This window comes from Capricornis sumatraensis, chromosome 1 (genome assembly GCF_032405125.1).
Source record: "Capricornis sumatraensis isolate serow.1 chromosome 1, serow.2, whole genome shotgun sequence".
Taxonomy (NCBI): domain Eukaryota; kingdom Metazoa; phylum Chordata; class Mammalia; order Artiodactyla; family Bovidae; genus Capricornis; species Capricornis sumatraensis.
The window spans coordinates 185,327,689-185,350,099 of NC_091069.1; the positions used below are offsets into that span (position 1 = coordinate 185,327,689).

Below are 22,411 nucleotides of genomic sequence, written 5' to 3' on the forward strand. Positions count from 1 at the left end.
GACCCAGCACCTGATGTTTCATTCCAACATATTTTAACGACATCTTTCCCTTCACTGTGACCTTATCTTCTCTCAGCCACAACCAGCACTATACATCTTTAAGTACCACCTAGACTTGGTATTTCGGGCTTGGAGATCCAGAGCCTGGAGAGGAGAGAGAAATCAGTGTCTTCATACTACAAATCGGTCAATCTAATCAATCAGTTCAGTTCAGTTCAGTTGCTCAGTCGTGTCCAACTCTTTGCGACCCCATGAATCGCAGCACGCCAGGCCTCCCTGTCCATCACCAACTCCTGGAGTTCACTCAGACTCATAACCGTCAAGTCAGTGATGCCATCCAGCCATCTCATCCTCTGTCGTCCCCTTCTCCTCCTGCCCCCAATCCCTCCCAGCATCAGAGTCTTTTCCAATGAGTTAACTCTTCGCATGAGGCGGCCAAAGTACTGGAGTTTCAGCTTTAGCATCATTCCTTCCAAAGAAAACCCAGGGCTGATCTCCTTCAGAATGGACTGGTTGGATCTCCTTGCCATCCAAGGGACTCTCAAGAGTCTTCTCCAACAACACAGTTCAAAAGCATCAATTCTTTGGCGCTCAGCCTTCTTCACAATCTAATCAATACAGGGACATTTTTTAAAGGCTATTGTTACTGTTGCAAACCAAAACAAGAGTGAGGATGGAGGGGTGTATTACAATAGTAGGAGATCAAAGCAAAGAGGTTACCCAAAGGAGTGTGATGATATGGTAGCAAGTGAGCCAACTTTGCAGGCGCGAGAGGTCAATGATAGGCAAAAAAATGCCAGCAGGAACCGGCAAAAAGGAATATCCTATGAAGAAAGAGGGGACAAACATACTAAAGGAAATAAAATAAGCACAGTCAAATGGACCAGAATACCAGTGGCGGATCTTCAGAACGGAAGATTTGTTTCTGTGCATCAATACGTTTCGCATAACCTTGGCTATAAAATACTATGGGAAAAGCCTAAGTACTAACATATTGTCTCTTTCTCTGGCTTGCTCCAATCTAAAGTCAGTTTGCTTAAATCCTTTCAGTTCTGCAAGGCGTGCTTAAAATCCACCTCCTTCAGGAGCCCCTCCCTAACTCACGCCCACTGAAACCCTGCTCTGGGTTCCCACAGCATGCCACCTGCACCTCTCCTTTGTCACCTAGTTTGCTTTGTCCAACAGCTAGTTATGCATGCGTCTGGATCTCCCATTGGACTGGAAACTCCATGAAAAAAGTAATTACACATCTAACCATATTTTTATTCTTCAGTGCCTGATTTAGGCTTTGTACTGTAGACACTTAAGGAATACATATGCTATCTTAAGAAAACCTAGAAGAGGACACTTCTTGTTTTAGGTATTCTTGCTATTGAAAACAGAAATATAAGGATTTATAAACTTACTCACTAGCAATCACCCTACAAACCCCTGTCAATGACAACCACTATGAATACTTCATCTCTTCTCAAGTTTACAATGAGAAGTTCAGAAAATGAACACAATTTTCATAATCACTATCATGGTCTACCCGAAGAAAAAGTTCAATATAAATGCACATTGCTTTTCCTGACCTGAGCACAAGCTTATAATTGTCAGTGTGAGAATCATTTCCAGGAACTGAAAAGAGCTTTTCTGAAATCTCAGCATCACTTAAGCCCCACCCTCTACTCCACATCTCATTAAAAACCAACAGCATTTCCTTCATGCTTCATCATTAATGATAAAGTGAATGAGTCAACTTCACAAAACAAACAAAACACCAACAATAATTTACTGTGAACACTGTTGCATTTTTACCGCATTTTAAATATCCAGACTCTCAATTGATGTTTTCCATGAGTTTCTGCAGCAGGAAGAAATGGAATAATTATTTTAGAGATGAGAAAACTCAACTCTACAAGATGCAATTTGACCCTAAACACACAGCGTATAAGAAGCAATAAGAAGATGTGAATTCAGGATTTGAGAGTCTCCATCAAAATTTGTGTTCATTTATACAATTTATACAATTGTCTTTCTTATCTAAAGTGTTTAAACAGACACAAGAAATTGATAATGTAGCCCCAGAGACTTACATAAATGAGAAGTTACCTAATTCAGATAGGGCCTCTGATGGGTTCCCTTAGAATATGAGAGAAGGAAAGAAAAAGAGAAAGGAAGAAAGAAACCACTTTGGGTGAAGACAATCAGTTAAATTTCCTGGAAAACAAGGGTCTTGAACTATACTTTAAAGGCACATTAATCAAAGTGAGCCCACAAACTGACAGTTTCAGAATCATCTCGGAGCTTTTTAGAAATACAAATTCTCCCACACTGTGTTCTCAAACCTCCTGTATTATAACCTCTGAGGGCGAGATGCTCCAGGTGATTCCAAAGAGTGACAAATTTCAAAAGTGATGCTTGAAACTTAAGGTCCGACCAGAGAAAAGAAAAAAAAGGTAACAGGTATGTTCTGGAAAGAAATGCCTAAGTACTAACACACTATCTCTTCCCTTAAGTGAGGTAGTTTTACACAACTCTGAATATGGTATCCGTCAAGGAGCAAACCTTCTACAATTCCACTGCCTTCCTTTGCCTTTCAGACCAATGCAACATGTGAGAGTGAGCTAGGTACCTGGCCCTCTCCAGGGCTGGCTCACTGACTTGAAGGGTGTTTTCTTATAAATGTTCACAAGGCAGCCTGCTAGGGGAGGTCTCATGGTGGCAAACCATCGCCCTCAGCCACATTCCATTTCAAGAACTAGAGCTCCTTCACTTCCTGCTTCTCACTCTTACTTTTTCAGAGGGGCTGCAGGTTCTCAAGGTTATCTTGAGCACAGCTTTCTTCCTAAATGACACATAACCATCACTACAGGCCAGAGTGCTCTGTGCAACTTCTCCTTTCATAACGGGACTTCAGGCTGCCCTGAGAGTGGACCTCCTCCTCTCAGATGCATCTTGGACTGTGGACGCAGATCAGCCCAGCTGGTGGGCTGGTGGTCTCCAAGAGTGTGTCTGCTCACTGATGTTAACTAGGGATGCTCACAGGGAGAAACCAAGTTCCAGAGTCAACTGCAAGCCAGCTGAGTGCTGTCCCACAGGGCTTCCTGAAAGATTTAACAAGCTAATGTACATCATCAATGCCTAAGAGGGCGCCAGAGTATGCTGCATTCTCCAGGCTTGTGGGGGCCAATCTTTTCAAAGGGGTAGCTCCCTGGATTAGTACTTATGGACCACACACAAGAAAGCAATGAGTCAAAGCATGATCTAGGTAAGGCAGGGGTCATCTATGTGCCTAGAGTCGACTTCCAGAGAGATGAAGATGGCAGTTACTGGTTATGCTTTTTCATCTTCCCATTCATTACCTTACTCTCCACATCCTCCTCTTCCTCCACAAGCCCCTTCCCTTTCCTGTTCCCCAGTGCACACCGTTTTGAAAAGGATCTGCTAAAACTAAACTGATCTTTTCAAAACAGTGAACTGATGCCTTGTTTTTCACCACCTTGTGCTTCGGTGCCTCTATTCCATTGTCCATTCTATTTACTTAGAAAATATCCCCCTTTATCAAAATCCCATTCATTCAAGGCCAACCCCAAGAACCCCTTAATCCCCTCCCCTTCACCCCAATTAGAGGTGATCATTCTTTTTCTTCTCTGAATTTTCTCAACAAGTTTCTACTTTCTATTTAGATTAAAGCTATTTTGTGCTGTCTCACCTTCAGTAGTTGGTTCACCTTTCCCTAAAACTTTCAACCTACCTATCATCTTGTTTCAGCCTCATAACATGCTGGGAAGAACAGGCCAGTATAATTATGCCAATAGTACAGAGACAACATAGCATAGTGATTAAGACAGCTGAAGACAGACTACCTGAGTTCAAGTCCTGAGTCCTACCTTTCATGAACTATGACCTTGGATATGTTGTGTAACATCTCTGGTTCTCAATCTTTCATTTGTGAAATGGTGGTAATAACAATACCTTCCTCAGAGGGTGGTTGTGAGGATTCAGTGAGTTAACGACGCAAAGTGCTCAGAATAATGCCTAACTCAGTAAGTATTTAGTAAAACTCCCAGAGAGTTTAGAAGTGGCCAGATCAGAATTTTCCCGAGTAATATCATGATAGTTCCTCAATAAGGGCTATCTTTCAATATCACTCATTCATTCAGTAAATATTTACTGAGCTCATGGATGAGTCAGGAGTGACTCTAGGCAAGTGGAATCAGAGAATAAGCATGACAAGGCTTTCAATTCTGGTCCTTATGGTCCAGCAAGGAGATAAAGAAGAGAGGCGGACATAGCCCATGGAAAAGTAAAGTAAATAAACAAGAGAGCAAACGTGTTTGACTTGCCCTCATGTCATCCTCTCCATCCCTTGAATATGTATTTTTATATTAGTCTATTTTAACCAAGACTACACACAAAATGGGGCTTCCCTGGTGGCTCAGCGGTAAAGAATCTGCCTGAAATACAAGAGATCTGGGTTCAGTCCCTGGGTTGGGAAGATCCCCTGGAAGAGGGCATGGCAACCCACCCCCGTACCCTTGCCTAGAGAATCCCACGGACAGAGGAGCCTGGCAGGCTGCAGTCCAAATGGTCACACAGAGTCGGACACGACTGAAGTGCCTCAGCAGCAGCAGCAACAACACACAAAATACTTCCTGTTCCACTGAAAACTGCATTTCTAGAGTTCAACATTGGTTTAGAGCAGTTTGCCTCATCTCACCAGATCCTTCAAGGAACAAGTCAGGAATCACTCCTGGGTTTTTTCTAATTATTCTAAACACTTATTTTGGGTCATCCCTCCCCCCTAGCCCAATAAACCCAGGTGCATCCCCAGTGGCTGATATGTGACTTAATAAAAGAACATTCTGTCTTGGCACTCACACTGTTTTTATGAATTCTGTTACCAAATGGGCATTTCACCATAAGAAAGTGTCACAACAGAATTGTAGATTTGACTATCCTCTTCCTTCACAATTTCGGATATTAGGAGAATTAAAACAATCGCATAATTTGATCCCTGAGGAAATTTGAAAATGATGCTTCTGAATGTCTAACAAAATAGACATTAACCCTCCTTCCCATTTTTAGGATGCTTTTATATCTATGAGATATATTTTTCCCGATTTTATTTTATTATGTTCACACTTTAAGGCTTTTCTGAAGTCTTACTAATGTCCCTTGACCATTTGTCATTCTTTACAGTCTCTTCCTTGATTTGTAATGCACAGCCTTTTATTTCCCTGCCCCATCATTCTGGGGAATATACATAGGAATATGCCCTGCATAATGGATCAAGACAGTTGTGGCTGCACGTGTATGGGGTGGAAGGAGGGAGGATAAACAGTGAACTAAAATCTCAAGTCAAGGGTGCCCACCCTCCTCCCCAAACTGGCTCCAGTTTAAGGAATAACATTCACATCCTTGACCAGAAGCAGACAAAATACTTGCCAAAACTTCTTTATCTTCTTTTGTCTGTACTTGCTCTAAATAATAGTTTTTGCTGATGTAAAAATCTGCTCAATTGGAAAGTAAGTTTACTAAGACCAAAATGATGCAAGAATTAAAATCAGACATAGATATGACCTCAGTGAGTGGCTCTTCCCGCAAGTCTCACAATGGAGAAGGCTTTGCCACTGTAAGGACTTCCATGGAGGCTGCATGGATGCATAGGCAGAACCTAAGGCCAGATGAGTCAAGATCTGCTCGTGCAATTGCCATGTGATCTCTCAGGAAATGGGCCGCAGAACCAGAGAACGCTGACTCTAGATCACCTCGCAGAGTGGCTGCCAACAGGTGGGCAGGTTGGTTTTTCAAGCAGCAGAACCTTCTACTTAGATGAAATACTGCATGCTCAGTCACTCAGTCACGTCCGACTCTTTGTAACCCGATGGATTTCAGCCCATCAGGCTCCTCTGTCCATGGGATTCTCCAGGCAAGAATACTGGAGTGAGTTGCCATTTCCTATTCCAAAATGAAATATTATGTACAACTAAAAACAGATGCAAGATTGGGTTGCTCAGGTAGAAGGGCCTAGATTCCTCACCACTTTCCCTGTACCCTCTCATCTCATCCACCCAGAGGTCTGGGCTCCTTGAAGGCAAGCATTTAAAAATTCACTAATCTAATCTAATTTCAATCTTAACAATTCTTCAGAGGAAGTTGAGACCCAAAGATTGAGTGTGATCCATGTATCCAGAACTGGTAAGAAGCATAGCCACACTTCAGAGAGAAACCATGCTGCCTCTCCCCATATATATGGTATTTATGTTCTAGGATTCTGTTCTTTTATTAGGATGGAAGTTGGTATAATCAATGTGCCAAGCAAAATTCAAAAATATACCCAAGGTCAAAGAGCAAGGACATCTAAATCATACCTTGAGAAACCCAGCTTAGAAAAAAAACAAAACAGCTATTCTATCAAGGTTTCATGTGATGGTTTTGCAGTGAAAACAACAAAATTACAGTAAGGGAATTTTTTTTTTTTTTTCTTCTAGCTTCTATACATAAATGTGTCAGGCACAAAATCAAACTACTCTGAAATGATGTTAAATCCATTCATCTGTAAGGAGAGGAAAACATAGCAGCATTTGTGTGAGGTGTGGGAGACACGTAACCCAAATGTGTTCCCTGGGTTAGTAACTTGAACTTGGAATTCACTGAAAAAGTGTGAGGAGCCTACAAGAAAGAGCACCAAGCAAAAAACACTGTGAGACACGTTTGATATAATAGTCATATGATTAACAAACTGTCACATCAAACTTTCCCGCAACGTGGGAACACTCTGACACTTCATATTTTTAAAACTGACATTTTGATTCATTACTGTAAATAGCATGTTGGGTTAAATATTGTGACAAGGAACAGATCATATATATATGAGTGTATATATATGTACATATATAGTCACTCTATATATTATATGTGTATATTTTTCCTAGCTGTGTAACATTTTAGAATATATGCAACCTTTTCTTACAGTGACAGTTTGAGCCAGTATGTAAACAGGCTATTGCACTACTTAACTATCCATTTTTCTTGCAAGTGGGCAGATGGATTTCTAAAGTAATTCCACAGAAAGTCTATGAAGCAGAGGGATTTCAAAAGTAATAGAATGACTTCTACAGAAACTCTGAATAAGTCTATTGACTCCAGCCAAAAAATGTTACCAAAGTTGTTTTGATTTACTGCACTTGAGTTCACAAAATCATTATCACAAACATGTACAAAACATTTCTCTTATCTTCAAGGTGCTCCCACTCTACTTAAACAAAAAGACACACACATATGCAGTTCTAAAGCAAGGCAGATTGCTTCACATATGCAAGCGCTGCTTCTTCTTCTCCTTTCCTTTATTTATGTAGTGTGTATGCGCATTGCTTATAATAAATAACATGTTTCCTAAGCCATTGTTCAGTGTAAACTGATTCAATCAAATTAAGCAAAGTATGGGCATCAGTGGGGGCGAAAGTAATTGGGTAAGTTTGAAAGAATACTCAGATTCCCAAGCCAAGCTTTCTTCACCAAGAAAATAGACAGATACTATTTGGTTTCCATATAACACCAAACCATACACTCTTCTGACTTTTCACTTTCCCTACAGCTCTAAAACAAAAGATAAGTTATCCATCCCCCTAATCATCCAAGTTTTGATTTCAATTTTCTCTGGTAATTCTGAAGTTATTATGTACTTTCAAGTATAGACAACTTTATAAAAAGACTGAGCTAATCTCACACATGCATTGCTACAGAAATAGATTCCAAGCATATTTGTTTTATGTATTCAACTTTCTCTCTGGACATTATACCATTATTATTCAACTCATTCTCCTCCTTAAACACCTGGAATGTTAGACACAAAAGGAAACATGTGATCTATATATATCAAGATATTATGCTCACTACTGATAAGCTTTGTCTCTGTACTGATATTTAAATTAGACAAGTGTGGTCTTCCGAAGCACATACATTAAAAAAGGAAGACGACTCCATATTTATGCATTTTTTCAGAAAGGATGCAGGGTGTTATCAGCCAAATGCATCCAAATCTGATGAGAGTTAGGAAAGCATAAAGTATATCACCTTATGAATATGGCAAATATTGAAAAATACGTGCAAAACATCAATACCCAAAACCTAGACTTCAGCTACAGCATCAAAAAATTATTGCATCCTTCATTTGCAACCAAAAACAAAGTCTAACTTTGTTCACAGCTCAATTAGTCAATTCATTTAGGGCAGAAGGCCTTTTTCCCTCATATTCTGGATGTATCCAAATGTATTAAAAGTTCAAAGAGTATTACATACCATTTCAAAGTTTATTTCAAACTAAGCAAATTAAAGAATACAGAAATGTGTTATTTTTCCCTTGGCTTACAGAGAAAAAATTTAAAAACAGATCAGCCTGAGGTGGTCCAAAGCATAATAAGTCACTGTTTCAAATCCGAGAATTCATATTTACTTTTCTAAACTCTTAAGAGGTAGGTTATAACCTTAAAAGGCTGGAACTCCTCAATGGAAGGGTGAACCACTGTCTATGGAAAAAGCACCCCTCCGTAAGTACTGGGGTAGAGTAGAAATAACGTAACATTTGAAGACAGACAATCTAGAGGAAAACCAAATTCCACCAGGAACTCTTTCAGTTGGAGCAGGTCACCCCTCTCATTTCTTCATTGTTAAACAAGAATAATACTTGACAGTGTACTGAGTTTCATGAAAGTTAACTAAGAAATTTCGCTGAATCTAAACTGATGAGACGATTATTCCCCCAAATCTTTATTTGGCAATGTCCACCATTTTTTAGGCTTCCTGGTGGCTTAGACGGTAAAAAATTCACTTGTAATGCAGGAGACCTGGGTTCGATCCCTGGGTTAGGAAGGTCCCCTGGAAAAGGGAATGGCTACCCACTCCATCAATTAATAAAAATGTTGAGGCCATCTAAATTCAACTAAGTTCAACTCAACAAAAATTTACTGGATGCTCATCATATGTGATTTAGGTCACTGCCAGATGTCATGACTGGAGGGAGGGAGGGTAGGAGGGACAAGAAGGCAGAAGGAAGGAGGGTCCATGTGACTCGCAGTTTCTGTCTCCTGAGATCCTGCTATAATGTGGAGAGGACAGCATTTCACATGTGAACTCTCTAAAGAATACTCAGCACTGTATAATAAAGTATCCCAAAGACGGTGGTGCTGACAGTGGCTTTTAATGGTAGTGTTTTGTGAAGTCTAATATGAGGTTAGGGAAGGGTTCGGAGCAACCGAGAACATGACCTTGTTATTCCCCTGCTTCTGTAAGCATCTATTTCTCAGTGGACCAACCTGTGGAACCTGATAGGAAAGAGTCTCTTCGAATGGGGTGAGGGGTACCTGGGGCATTTACTCTGGCCTCTGTCACCCCCACACTATTCGTAACCCTCTTTTCCTCATTCCTTTCTCTTTACTCCCTCTGCCCTTTCCTGGGGACATCGATGTCCCCAGGCCTGTCTCCTCTCCATCCACAGCCATCAGGGCTGAAAAGGGCCCTCAGGCAGGGGAAAGAGTGGCACAATCGGAACATTAGAGAATCTGGAGACCCAAGCTCCTGCCTCAGCCTTGTACCTACTTCACTCTGCGACCTTGAACAAGTTCCTTTCACTCAATAGGCTCAGTATCCTCCTCATCAAAGGACACTAGAGGATACTTAACAGCCTTTCTTGTTCCTAAACGTTCAAAGTCTGTGTCCTGACCTACAGCTTCCAGCAGTTTCCAAGTCACAACTGGGGGCCCACCAGTTCCAGGGCTCCTGGAGGGGCTCTGACATGACCACATCAACGGTTTCTATTGCGGGGAAGGTCAGGGACTCCTTCAGAAAATAGCTGATCTAAACAGAGCCCAAGGAGTGTCATGGCAACACTGCTCGCAAGCTGCCAGAGGTAGGGGGGAAAAGCAGCCAAGATGCATGTGCAGCTGCCTCATTTCAGAACAGCACTCAAACCTCGTTAATATCATCTTGCCTAATACCGAGCTGCATAGATCAGAAGCTATTTTTACTGTGTATTTAACAGATTTGTGTCTTGTCTTCCCCGCCAGCATGTTACAGTCCAGTCCAGGAGAGTCTGCCATTGGAGAGCCTTTGGGACCTGAGGCCACCCAGGGTTAATTCAGGAGACAGAGAGAGCAGGGTGAAGAAGAATGAATAGGAGTGATAGAAAAATAGACTCAGTGAGGCTGGAGGCCAAAGGAGAGGCAGGAGAAAGATGTAACCAGAATAAGTACAATCCAGTACTACCAACCCCTAAGTGGGAGGTAGGCAAGTCTCATCCCTCCAAAGACTCAGGGATGCATGTGTAGGGGAGAGGAGAGAGTGCTGAATCCTATCTTATACTCCAGGGAACACAGGTTTTCCCACCACAATTCTGATCATTGTCCCCCACCAGTTACCCTTAGAACAGCTGAGACTGTGAAGAGCCCTCTGCCCATCAGGCAAAAATCTATCCACCACCATGCACTCCTCAGTATTTACAGCAAAGGGCTTTGGTTAAATGCCCTGTTCACAACCTGTCTCCCACGTGCAGGGGGTTGGAGAATTCTCACTTATGATGACTGACTAAACCAAACGATGCGAAAGCACCTGCCATGGGCCTGTCACATAGTACATCACAGGAGACACCAGGTAAGCGTCTGCTTGCTTCCATCTGGTTCATGCGGCAGCAGCGTCACGGGTACCACCTTTACTCCCAAAGTTCTCCATCGAAAGAAGGAACCCAGCCAACACTTGTCGAAGGGTGAACAGGAGCTCAGGCCTCAACCAACCCCTCTCCTGCTTGATCAGATGAGAGTGCCACCCTCAGACACACCACTCACTGGGCAGGTACAGCAGGGTAAGCCATTTCTTCCCTGGGGCGGGGCTCAACTAAACAGTGAATTTTTAAATTCCTCTCCCATTCCGAAATTCTATAAATCTCTAAGTGTCATATCCATCTCAAAAGCAAGCACCAAGCAGAGGGGAAAGTGGTTGAAGAAAGCAATTGTGTGTTTCTTTATCAGGAATGATATATGGGCAGTGCTGTGCCAGAAGTGAAAGGGAACTCAGAGAAGCAGAATAGAGTCCCTAGATTCAGAACCCTCATAATACATGTATAGGGGGTGGGAGATAAGAGGAAATATTAAAAGGTGGCAATACAAAATAAAACAAAGTCCAATACTCACTGAGCCAAGGGGTGGAGAAAGATGGCTCCCCTAGGAGGAGAGATGTGTGCTGGTTGTTCAGGCAGGAAAGCAAAGCCCACACAGGCAAAATGGAAGAAGGAAGCATTTTATAAGAGTGGATGGTCTCCAGTGGAAGGGTCAAAAGGTATGTAAAATGGTGAAATATCTCATTTGTTTTATGTTGCAGATTATTTTAAAATTCTGTGTTTCACGCATTAAAGTCTAGATTAATAATGGTCATCCCAACCACTCATCGTTTTAATGCTCTGTGGGCCACAGAGAGAGTGATGAAGTCAGAAATAAGACACATGGGTTCTGGGCCCTGCTCCATCGCCACTATGAGTGACCAACCTTTAGCTAAATGCTTATCTGGCTTTAGGATGGGAGATAGGGTAGGTCTTGGGAGATGGAGTAGGTCTTGGGAGATGCGGTAGCCTCAAGACCAGTTGAAGGTCTTGAGGCTTCTTGAGAACCAAATTGTTCAAAGGGTACACTCCGCAGATGAGGAGACAGAGTTCTGCCAGAAAAGAAGTGCTTTCTCTCAACTACACACTTCTGTCATCTGTGCCCAGTTCTCTGGGCAGGGATGGTATTCACCTGCTCCTGGGGACTTGCCTCAAGCTGATTCTTGCCTGCCAGAGCGTCCCTCTGAAGCCCCTGTAATATCCCATCAAAGTCCACTTGATCATCCTTCAGAGCCAATTCCAGCCCCTGCTTTTATAAGAAACCTCCTGTAGCAAGAACTCCCACATTCTCTCACTCACAAAGGCTCATCTCTGAGCCCACACATCACACTGAGTCCTGGCTGGCCCTGCACCAAGTTCATCTCCACACACCTGCCACTTCCCTCCTTCCATGTCTTAGTGAGCCACCTAACTTCACAGGTGCTAAGCAAATGCTGCTTAAGTCAGGTTAATCTGCACCGTGGTTTTCTGACTCTCAGCCAAGTACCTTCTCAAACATAGCATGCTGCCTCTAACTGTCACAAACCTGCATCACCAGAGTGGCCAAAAAGAGTTTCAACCACCTCCCAATCCATCAGGCCATTTACCAGATGCACAAACACAGCAAGAGAGAAGAGACATAAAGAAAAGCAGAGGAGGAGCAACGGGTATACACTACGAAGCTACACAGGCCTGAGCGGACCTGCACTTGAATTGCCATTCTGGTTTCACGAGGAGAAGTCTGCAGTGCAGATACTCAGTAGGGGGCCCAGAGGTCTCCCAGATGGTCCTCAGTGGAGAAGGAGGTCCAAGGATGCTATGGTAAACCGCCAGGTGAACAAAGTCTCTATACCCAGCCATCAGCTGGGCAGGCCCTTTTGGGCCACTGCAGAGAAAGAGAAACATCTGGAAAGGAGGAGCATGGCAGCCCCCTGATGGTAAAGGTTTTATACTGAGTGACACTCCACCAGTAATAACGGAGTGAAAACACGGCAGAAAGATTTATGAGGCAGAGCTGTGTAACTCCAGAGGCAACCTAAGGCACACATCAGATGGGAATTTTAAATAATCCCTCCAAACACACAAGGACTCAGATGCCAGCGCACGCAGGGATGGCCCCAGCCAGACAGCAAAGGCATACTGGCTCCGCCAGAATTCGTCCATTCACCAATATGCTTCCTGAAAAACACCCATATGCTTTCTTTTAGCTTCCATATGCTTTTTGAGCAAGGAAACTAAAATATTTCATTAGTTTTGAGTAATTAATAATTACTTATTTCACAATAGTCTCCCTCATTAAAAAATGAAAATAACTGATTAAGCTGCAGGATCCTGGCTTTCAACTCAAGCTTTTTAAATTTTTTTTTTTTAATTCTTCCCCTCTAGGAATTGAGTAATAGAGTAAAACAGCCAGCGTGGAAATACTGGCACTATGGGGAATGAAGAGTTATGGTCCACGTGGCCCAGCATTCCTCTTGACTGAGGCACGGTGGTGTAATGAAAAGAACACAGACTTTAGGAGTCCAAAGCCTGGGAACCAATCCCAGTTTGACCCCTGGTGAATACTACTTCTGGGGAAATGAAGGGCGTTGAAAAGATAAAGCCTGCTGGATTCCTGCAACCCAGCCTTCCACTACTCCCAGAGAGCTGCTTGACAAGGGCCCCCTCCTGTCTCTCCAGGCATGGGGAAGGCATGCCCCAAAATACTGGTTCCAACACTGTCAATGTCAGCAGAGGCCTATGGCCAACAGACTCAGAATTGGTCTCCAGTGGAAAAGCTGCTTCGCAAACTCTAATGAGCCTAGAACTACCTGGGAAATCTTATTAAAATGCAGATTCTGAACAGGAGGTCTGGAATGGGACCTGAGGTCTGTATTTCTAAGGAGCTCCCAGGTGATGTTGACATTCCTGGTCTTCAGAACAAATTCTGAGAAGCAACAATCTGAAAAGTATCAAAATGAAGCTGGGAAGTAGAATCTGTAGAAGAATAGGATACATGTGCCTGTCCCCACTCCAGTATTCTTGCCGGAGAATCCCATGGACAGGGGAGCCTGATGGGCTACAGTCCACAGGGTCACATGGAGTCGACATGACTGAAGCGACTTAGCACAAACGCACGCCTATCTCCTTGGGCTATGATAAGGACTGTTAAGCATATGTGAGATAACACCTCAGCGTGGTGTACAGCACAATGGTATTTCACTTATCCTGACAACAGTTCTGCCAATAGGGTGTGATTTTCATTTTACAGACAACAAAACTGAGACCCAAAGAAATCAAGTTATACTTCCAAAGTTATGTAGTTAATAACACTTAATTCCCAATCCAGTGTCAAGTGGGGGCATGAGCCAGTGGAAGACAGGAAATTTAAGGCGCTGTTACCGGAGAGCACTGGTATGAAGTCTGGTTCTCGCTCTGCTATCAACCCGCTGCTGCCCCTTCTCCGGGCCTCATCTTCCCACCCAAAGGTGTTGCCTCTGACAATCTCCAAGGCCTCTTCCATGTCTAACACTAGCCTTCATTCTCAGGGCTCCCACACAGACTCACAGTGGGTCACCAGGCACTGAGATTAGCTTCACACATGTGGCAGTCATTACCTCTTGGCACGATCCAAATTCTCGCTGCTCACATCTGCATTTGTGCTGATCTGTGCACGGCCAGAAGTCTATCTCTGGTAAAAATCCCACGCTCAATATAACAGGGAGAGAACAACAAACGGATTCCCCAAAGCATTGAAATTCCAATTCAGTTGATAACTTGCAGTGTGATCAGGGCTCTGTGACTCTATAATCACCACCTCCTCCTGCATTCACTTACAAAACTGGAGACTCTCAGACCACTAACCTGATCGAAGTATGCAAGAAAAGAGAAAACGTGAGTTATTTATAATGCAGTTTAGACAACTGCCCAACTCTTCTTATCCTGCCTTAAGATACGAGAAGAGCATTTAATTAATGAATTATCATATAAAAGATTCAGGATATATGAGCTTATCCCTCTTAAACTCCCAGAACACACATTCACTGTACTCCTCAGGGGCCCACTGATTATTTTTTACTAGGAATTTCTATAGGTTATAGAATAGTTTCATTGCCCCTATGACATTCATTGTTATCTCTTGCGTGCGTGCATGCTAAGTCACTTCAGTCATGTCTGACTCTTTGTGACCCTGTGGGCCCTAGCCTGCTAGGCTTCTCTGTCCACAGGATTCTCCAAGCAAGAATACTGAGTAGGTTGCCATGCCCTTCTCCAGGCGATCTTCCCAACCCAGGGATGGAACCCACATCTCTTATGTCTCCTGCATTGGCAGGCAGGTTCCTTACCACTAGCTCCACCTGGGAAGCCTGTTGTCTCTAGATGCAGTCACATATTTTCAAACAGACCTAGATTTGATTCCAGACTTTGCATTCATTTGCTATGACATTAGGCAAACTACTCAACCTCTCTGGGCTCAGTTTCCGCATATGAAAAGTGGGAAAAATACTGTTTTATTTTATGAGATTCAGTGAACTGATGTATTGAAATTGATAGCAATTAGCAGATTCTGGGTTAAACATACATTTGAGTGATAAAGTAAATAAACGAATTGAATATTAAAACATCACTCAACAGTTTGAAACATATAAATGCCCAGAGTCACACTCATAAATGAGTCCGACACTCAGAGCGAAACAATAAGTGAATTGTGGGAGAAATCCAACAGCAAAGGAAACGTGTGTTATCAAAATGTCATCTCAGACTTCCCACACTGAAAAACATCTTTTGTTTAACCTAGAACGTAGGTATGGCCTTTAGAGAGTTTACAAACCTCATGAAATTGTAGACAACATTCTATACAGATGTGTATTTTCTAATTATTTCATAGATTCCAAATCTTCCATAATCCTCTCCCTTACCACTAAACACACACATACAAATTAATGACTGCCTTAGGCAAGTCCCTTAACAGAGGGATCTGCCAATGGAGAGAGAAAAAGTTTACTTAATAAAACATAGCTGAAAGATATGAGCATGCAGTTTAGAAAGTATGGGCGGTGGAAGTATTCACGATGAGCACTCCAAACCAGAGAAAGGAACTCTGAATCTAAGATTCAGCTTGGCTAAAATCTTGCTACAGGACCTTAGGCAAGTCAGAGACTCAGGATCACGATTCTGAAAACCTCTGACATCCTCTATTTCACCCTCCTCCTCCTCTTCCCATCTCACAGACGGAGAAACTGAGGTTCAGAGGCAGGAAGGTCATGCCTTCACCAAAGCCACAGAAAATAAGGTAAAGCCAGGATTTAAACCTCAGACCCAGTAAAATGATTTCCACACTCTGTACATGGTAAGTGTTTAGACCCAGTTGCCTCTAAGTTATCTTCCAGCTGATGGATAATTATTGCTCTCTTCTCTGGACCTGGAAATCTCATGAAAACATTAGTTTGGTTTTGGAAAAGATCATTCCAGCTGTTCCTCAGTCCCAGCCCAGTCCCACAAGAACAGGGCAGAAAGAAGGTCTGAAAGGATGAGAGATGTTGCTATTAATCTTATGTAGCACAGCAACTGGGAACCGCAGGCCTTGAACTAGATTTCACTGTGTTGCCCATTACTCTCCTGTCCTCCTGCATATTAATCTTGCATCTGTCTGCTCTTTATTAATGTTCCCAACTATGCACAGTACACAGCCAGTTAGGAACTCATCCTATAATTCACTGGATTAGAAAAGGACAGAAGGGAACAGTGGTGATGTCAGGGTCAAGAAGAACTGCAGGGAACCACAGACTAATAACAAACACAGAGAGCAGAGGCAGCCAGAATCATCTATCCCATGCTTCACGGAATGAACGAAAAAGTATGCCATCCACATATTTGAAGGGCATCTCACATCCCTGAGCTGGCAATGTGATTGGTTTTGCCTGAAAGATAATGTCCTTTTAAAAGTTGGGAAGAGAAAGGACATTTCACATCTAGAGATTCCTCTCCTAAAACAGCAACTAAGGAGTCAGAATTCTAGCCCAGGATCTGCCACTAATACCTTAGACAAATCAGATTCCCTCCCTGAGCCCAAAATGTCCATCTCTGAAATGAAAGGATTTGGCTAAACTGTTTTGTTTTCTTTAAATTTTTATTATTGAAGTATAGTTGCTTTACAATGTTGTGTTACTCTCTGTTGTACAGCAAAATGAATCAGTTCTACATATACAAACAGCCCCTCTGTTTTAGATATCCTTCTCACTTAGAGCAATGAGTAGAGCTCCTGTGCTGAACAGTAGGTTTCTCATTAGTAATCTATTTCATACACAGTAGTGTATATACGTCAGTCCTAACCTCCCAAGTCATCCCATCCCATCTCCCCGACTTGGTATCTGTATGTCTGTTCTCTACATCTGTGTCTCCATTTCTTCTTTGCAAATAAATTCATCTGTAAAATTTTGTCTCGATTGGTTCTCAATGCCCCACCTGTCTTTGATATTCTGACCTCTCCTTACAGGTCACTGACTCAATCCCAGAAAAGTCAAACAACAGAAGAGGAACCTCTTTATATGGCTAGTTGAGAAGTTTACCACAGCCTCTAAAACTGAGACCGAGACTATGGAGCAGAAAAACATAGAGGAAAATGGACTTTTTTGATTTCTAACTAGAAAATGAATTTTGCTAGGGGAGACACACCCAATGCATAAATGTTCAATCACTGTCCAATCTAAAACTCAAATCATTGACTGCCTTTCAGGCATGTAGAAGAATTAAGTTAAAAAAAAAACAGTTTTCACACTAGACTCTCTATGACTTTGGAAAAGTAGCAGCAGGAGGAAAAAAGAACTGACCGAGAAATAAAATCATAGCAATTAACATTAGGACATTTGACTAGAAATAACACCATGACCAACTGGTCTAACTCTATCTACTGTCAGATGCTGAAATAGACCCCAAAGAGGGAAAATGACTTGCCCAAGATGACACAGTCAGAGCCGGGAGTACAAATAGATTTTCATGCCACCTGGTTCATAGAACATAACCCATAATGCATTACTTCACTCCTGCAAACAATGAGATTCTATTCAGGTAACTAAGAACATAATTTCACTTATAACTATTGTCTCTAACTCCACCTCATATAACAACAGCTGATTTATTTGATTTAAGACAGACTAGAGCTGTTTCCATCAAATTATAATAACCAATTCACTCTAGCAATAGAGACAAGTCTGTGAGAATTAATTGGGCATTATTCATCCTCGTTAATGAATCACCCCATGGAAAACAAGGATAATCAACGGTCTACCAAAGGCCAGAAGCTTGTTCTTACTCAAGTAAGATCTTTCCTGTTAAAGAACATTGGGTATCAGCTCTAAATAGTAAACAGGGTATACAGTTTCAGATTCCATGAAGTACAGCTTTAAATAGACTTGGTTTGGAAGTGGGACAGGGAACACACCGCAGTCAGTGGATCAACGTTGAAAGCCGAGAAAAACAATGATTACACTCATTAAGTGGGTACCTGTTGACACAGCTACCGTCAAGCCTAATTATTTATTTAAACTGTTATTCTTTCTTCATTACTGACACTGACATCAATTATTACCATAAGACTATTTTAAATGTTTGTAGTATGCTCTCAGAATATTTACTTCTCTATCATCCAAAGGCTATTGAGAAGTTTTTATCCTTCTTTCCTCACACCAAATCCACTTAAATAATTTTAAACGATAGATGAATAGATAGATAGATGAATCATAGATGGCTGATAATAGATAGATGATAGATAATACATAGATGATACATAAATATATACAAAATTCCTTTCTAAAGAGCAGTTTTTCATAACCTTTCCAGCCTTGCTTAAACTCTTCTTTGTACATTCAAGTGGGTTTCAGTGGGGAAGCAGGGGCATAGTTAACCACTTTTCAAAAAGTATTTTATTAATATTTAACAATTTGCATTTGGAGGAAAGTTAATATAAAAACTGTAGCTACTAAATGAACAAACAGATCTCTGCCTAACAGAGCTACCAAAACTTATGCTATCACCTGTCTACACTACATTCTTTTCTGATGTGTTATCCCTGAAAATATATGAAGTATATAAGAAAGGATTTTTTGCAGGGGCATTTTATGTACTAGAGAGGAACAAAAAGATGAGCAGGAGCCATTCCTATATTTTTGGCTACCATTTTTTTTTTTTTTTTTAGTAACTTTCTTGTAGAAACGAGTATAAAATCTAAATACCACAAATGGCATATAGGCCTGATCTGCTCATAGAAGAGTTTCACAGTCTATACATTCCCTCACTGGCCTTGCTCATACATGATGTCTTCTTATTCAATGTATATGATGAGTGTTAGTTTTGAAAACCATATTAATGTGACACCAAAATTTTCACTCATTTCTAAATTGCAACTCCTGCACATATGAGCCAGTACCAACAAACCTCAATTTGCTCAAAGGCCTGTGTAATTAAAATTATGTTTAAATTACTATATATAAAACAGATAAGTAATAAAGACCTACTGTATAGCACAGGGAATTCTACTCAGCACTCTGCAATGGCCTATATAGTAAGAGAATCTAAAAAACAACAGATATATGTGTATGTATAATTTATTGACTTGGCTGTACACTTGAAACTAACAGAATATTATAAATCAACTAGACTCCAACAAACTCAAAAAAAAAAAAAATATGTTCAAGATCATGTAAAGAAAATACCAAATCAAAATATTCATCTGGAGAAATGTTTACAGAACGTTAAATACTGATATCAAGTCTTCTCCCAAGGTGCTATACTATAGGGCCTGCAGTTAGGAACACCATAGTGACTACTTCACCTCTTTTTGGCTAAGATTTCCAGAAGATTACAGAGAACACAACAGAGTTAGCTGGGAAGTACAGATATCAACTGGTTATCTGCAGAAGAAAACACACATCTTGCAAATTTAAAATTTTTTATGCTTTCTTAAACACCTAAAACAAATTTTATGTTTTCTTATTTTTATTTTAAACTGGTCTCCATTTTCTTGACAAACTCAAGAAGAATGAAATCTTCTGCCAAAGTTCTAATTCATTTACACTGGTTCCCCAAGAGAGTGGAATGCAGGTACCACAGGTCCTGGGTTTCAAAAGACTAACTCATTTCCTGTATTTTTAAGGGTTTTGTTGTTGTGATAGCCTTAGATTATATCCTTTAGAGATGTTTTGGGAGCAGGTAATATGGCAGAAAGTGAAGAAGAACTAAAAAGCCTCTTGATGAAAGTGAAAGAGGAGAGTGAAAAAGTTGGCTTAAAGCTCAACATTCAGAAAACAAAGATCATGGCATCTGGTCCCATCACTTCATGGGAAATAGATGGGGAAACAGTGGAAACAGTGTCAGACTTTATTTTGGGGGCTCCAAAATCACTGCAGATGGTGACTGCAGCCATGAAATTAAAAGATGCTTACTCCTTGGAAGGAAAGTTATGACCAACCTAGATAGCATGTTGAAAAGCAGAGACATTACTTTGCCAACAAAGGTCCGTCTAGTCAAGGCTATGGTTTTTCCTGTGGTCATGTATGGATGTGAGAGTTGGACTGTGAAGAAAGCTGAGTGCCAAAGATTTGATGCTTTTGAACTTTGATGTTGAAGAAGACTCTTGAGAATCCCTTGGACTGCAAAGAGATCCAACTAGTCCATTCGGAAGGGGATCAGCCCTGGATTTTCTTTGGAAGGAATGATGCTAAAGCTGAAACTCCAATACTTTGGCCACCTCATGTGAAGAGTTGACTCATTGGAAAAGACTCTAATGCTGGGAGGGATTGAGGGCAGGAGGAGAAGGGGACAACAGAGGATGAGATGGCTGGATGGCATCACTGACTCAATGGACGTGGGTCTGAATGAACTCCGGGAGTTGATGATGTACAGGGAGGCCTGGCGTGCTGTGATTCATGGGGTCACAGAGTCGGACACGACTGAGCGACTGAACTGAACTGAACTGAAGAGGTAGTGACAGACCCGACTAGTAGTTTGACTCCTTCAGAGCCAGGTAACAGTGGCAGCATAGTGTAGTGAAAAATGCACCCCATCAATGACCAGGAAACTGGAGAAAGCTCTCCTGCTACATACTAGCTGCAGATATAAGAAGGCACTAGATAAGAATATCCTTGGACATGGCATACTATAGACACTTCAGTACTTCCATGTTACCAGATACTTCTCTGCTTCAGGTATGAAGCTTTAAAAAGCTGGAATTAAAAAGGAAATCAAATCACGGAAACATAAAAGGGGAAGCGTTTCACTGCGTTGGCCATTTTTCAGGTTTTGGTGTTCCTGGAATACCTTCATATTTCTTCTCTTGGGAGTGAAATCTACCTTAAACACTATTGGTTAAGGTGCCTATTAGCATTTCATAAACGTGATGACACCAAGCCCCTCTTACCTTGGACAGCTCGTTCTTAGAATGATCAGTGGACACAAGGGCCAGCAAACTGCAGTGCTAGTGTCTGTAAACAAAACAGGGAAAAGTCACACTTAGCTTGCAAGCTCTATTTATTCATTAATAATCATAAACTCTTCTATCTATAAGGCAGTTTCTGGTTTCACAAAACACTTTCACATTCATTATCTCATTTCAGTCCATGTCAACCTGGTAAAGAAGCAGGAAGAGATTATTCTACCACTTTATAGGTGAGGAAACAAAACCTCACAGAGGACGAGAAGGATGAGAAAGGAACCAACATCTCTATCATGGTTAAATTCACAAATGTGAATGGATATTATTTTCCTCATTTTACAGATGCAAAAACTGAAGTTCAAAAAAGGTAGGTAACTTGCCCAAGACTGCACAGTACAATACATGGCAAGATGAGAGTTTGTACCCTCTGTTCATCCAGTGGGCTTTCCTTTACATCCAGAATATTAGGTAGGGAAAATATGAGGACAGACAACTCATTGACTTGATCCACCAGACTTCGTGAAGGAGGAAATAACGAGATAAAACCGGTTATTTGATTGACATGAGGAAGTGGGAAAAACACATAGGATTTAGAGCCAGTCAGGATTTAAATCTGTCTGCCTCTTACCAATGGCCTTAGACAAGTTACTTAAACCCCCAAGTGTCAATTTCCTATATGTAAATGAGACATACAATACCCACTTCCTAGCCAAAGATGAATTAAACTTTTGGGGGGAAGATTTTCCTCCATTATTTCATATCAATAAGCATTGACGGGGTGGTCAACAAAATGATAAACAAAAATTCCTTCCTATAAGCCCATGCTTATATGATCAAAGAATAATGTTCTAAGCACACAAGAAAAGAGGGTATCTCTGGGTTGGGTATTTCCTTGATTCATGTCTCTAGTTTTAAAATACCATAGTATTTATCTGTGTCAATCTACATGACTTCACCTACCAGCATCACAAAGAACTTTTGTTCCACATGACAAAGCCTCAAAATTGAAGAATCATGTATCCCCTCAACCCAAAAAGCAAAAGAAACTGCTTTAGGGGAAAGCCTGCAGATTTATCACAGGTCAGTCTAAAGCCTGTGCCTGTATCATGCTTCAGGTTCAGAGAAATGGAGCTTCCAATAGGAGTGCAAAAACAAGGGGTCAGTTTTAACACAGGGATAGATTTGTTGAGAAGTAAAGATCTCTCAGGACTTCCCTGGTGGCTCAGACGGTAAAGCGTCTGTCTACAATGTGGGAGACCTGGGCTCGATCCCTGGGTCAAGAAGATTCCCTGGAGAAGGAAATGGCAACCCACTCCAGTACTCTTGCCTAGAAAATTCCATGGACGGAGGAGCCTGGTGTCCATGGGGTCGCAAAGAGTCGGACATGACTG

At 41.5% G+C, this 22,411-nt stretch overlaps 1 protein-coding gene across 1 annotated transcript in view; it reads right to left on the reverse strand.

Moving 5' to 3' along the window:
• The window catches only part of LPP (LIM domain containing preferred translocation partner in lipoma), a 729,950-nt gene that overhangs the window by 527,140 nt on the left and 180,399 nt on the right, over window positions 1-22,411 (reverse strand). Inside the window, exon 3 of the mRNA XM_068970945.1 lies at window positions 21,006-21,069. The gene's annotated coding sequence lies outside the window, so the exon portion shown is untranslated. The remainder of the gene's footprint in view (window positions 1-21,005; window positions 21,070-22,411) is intronic.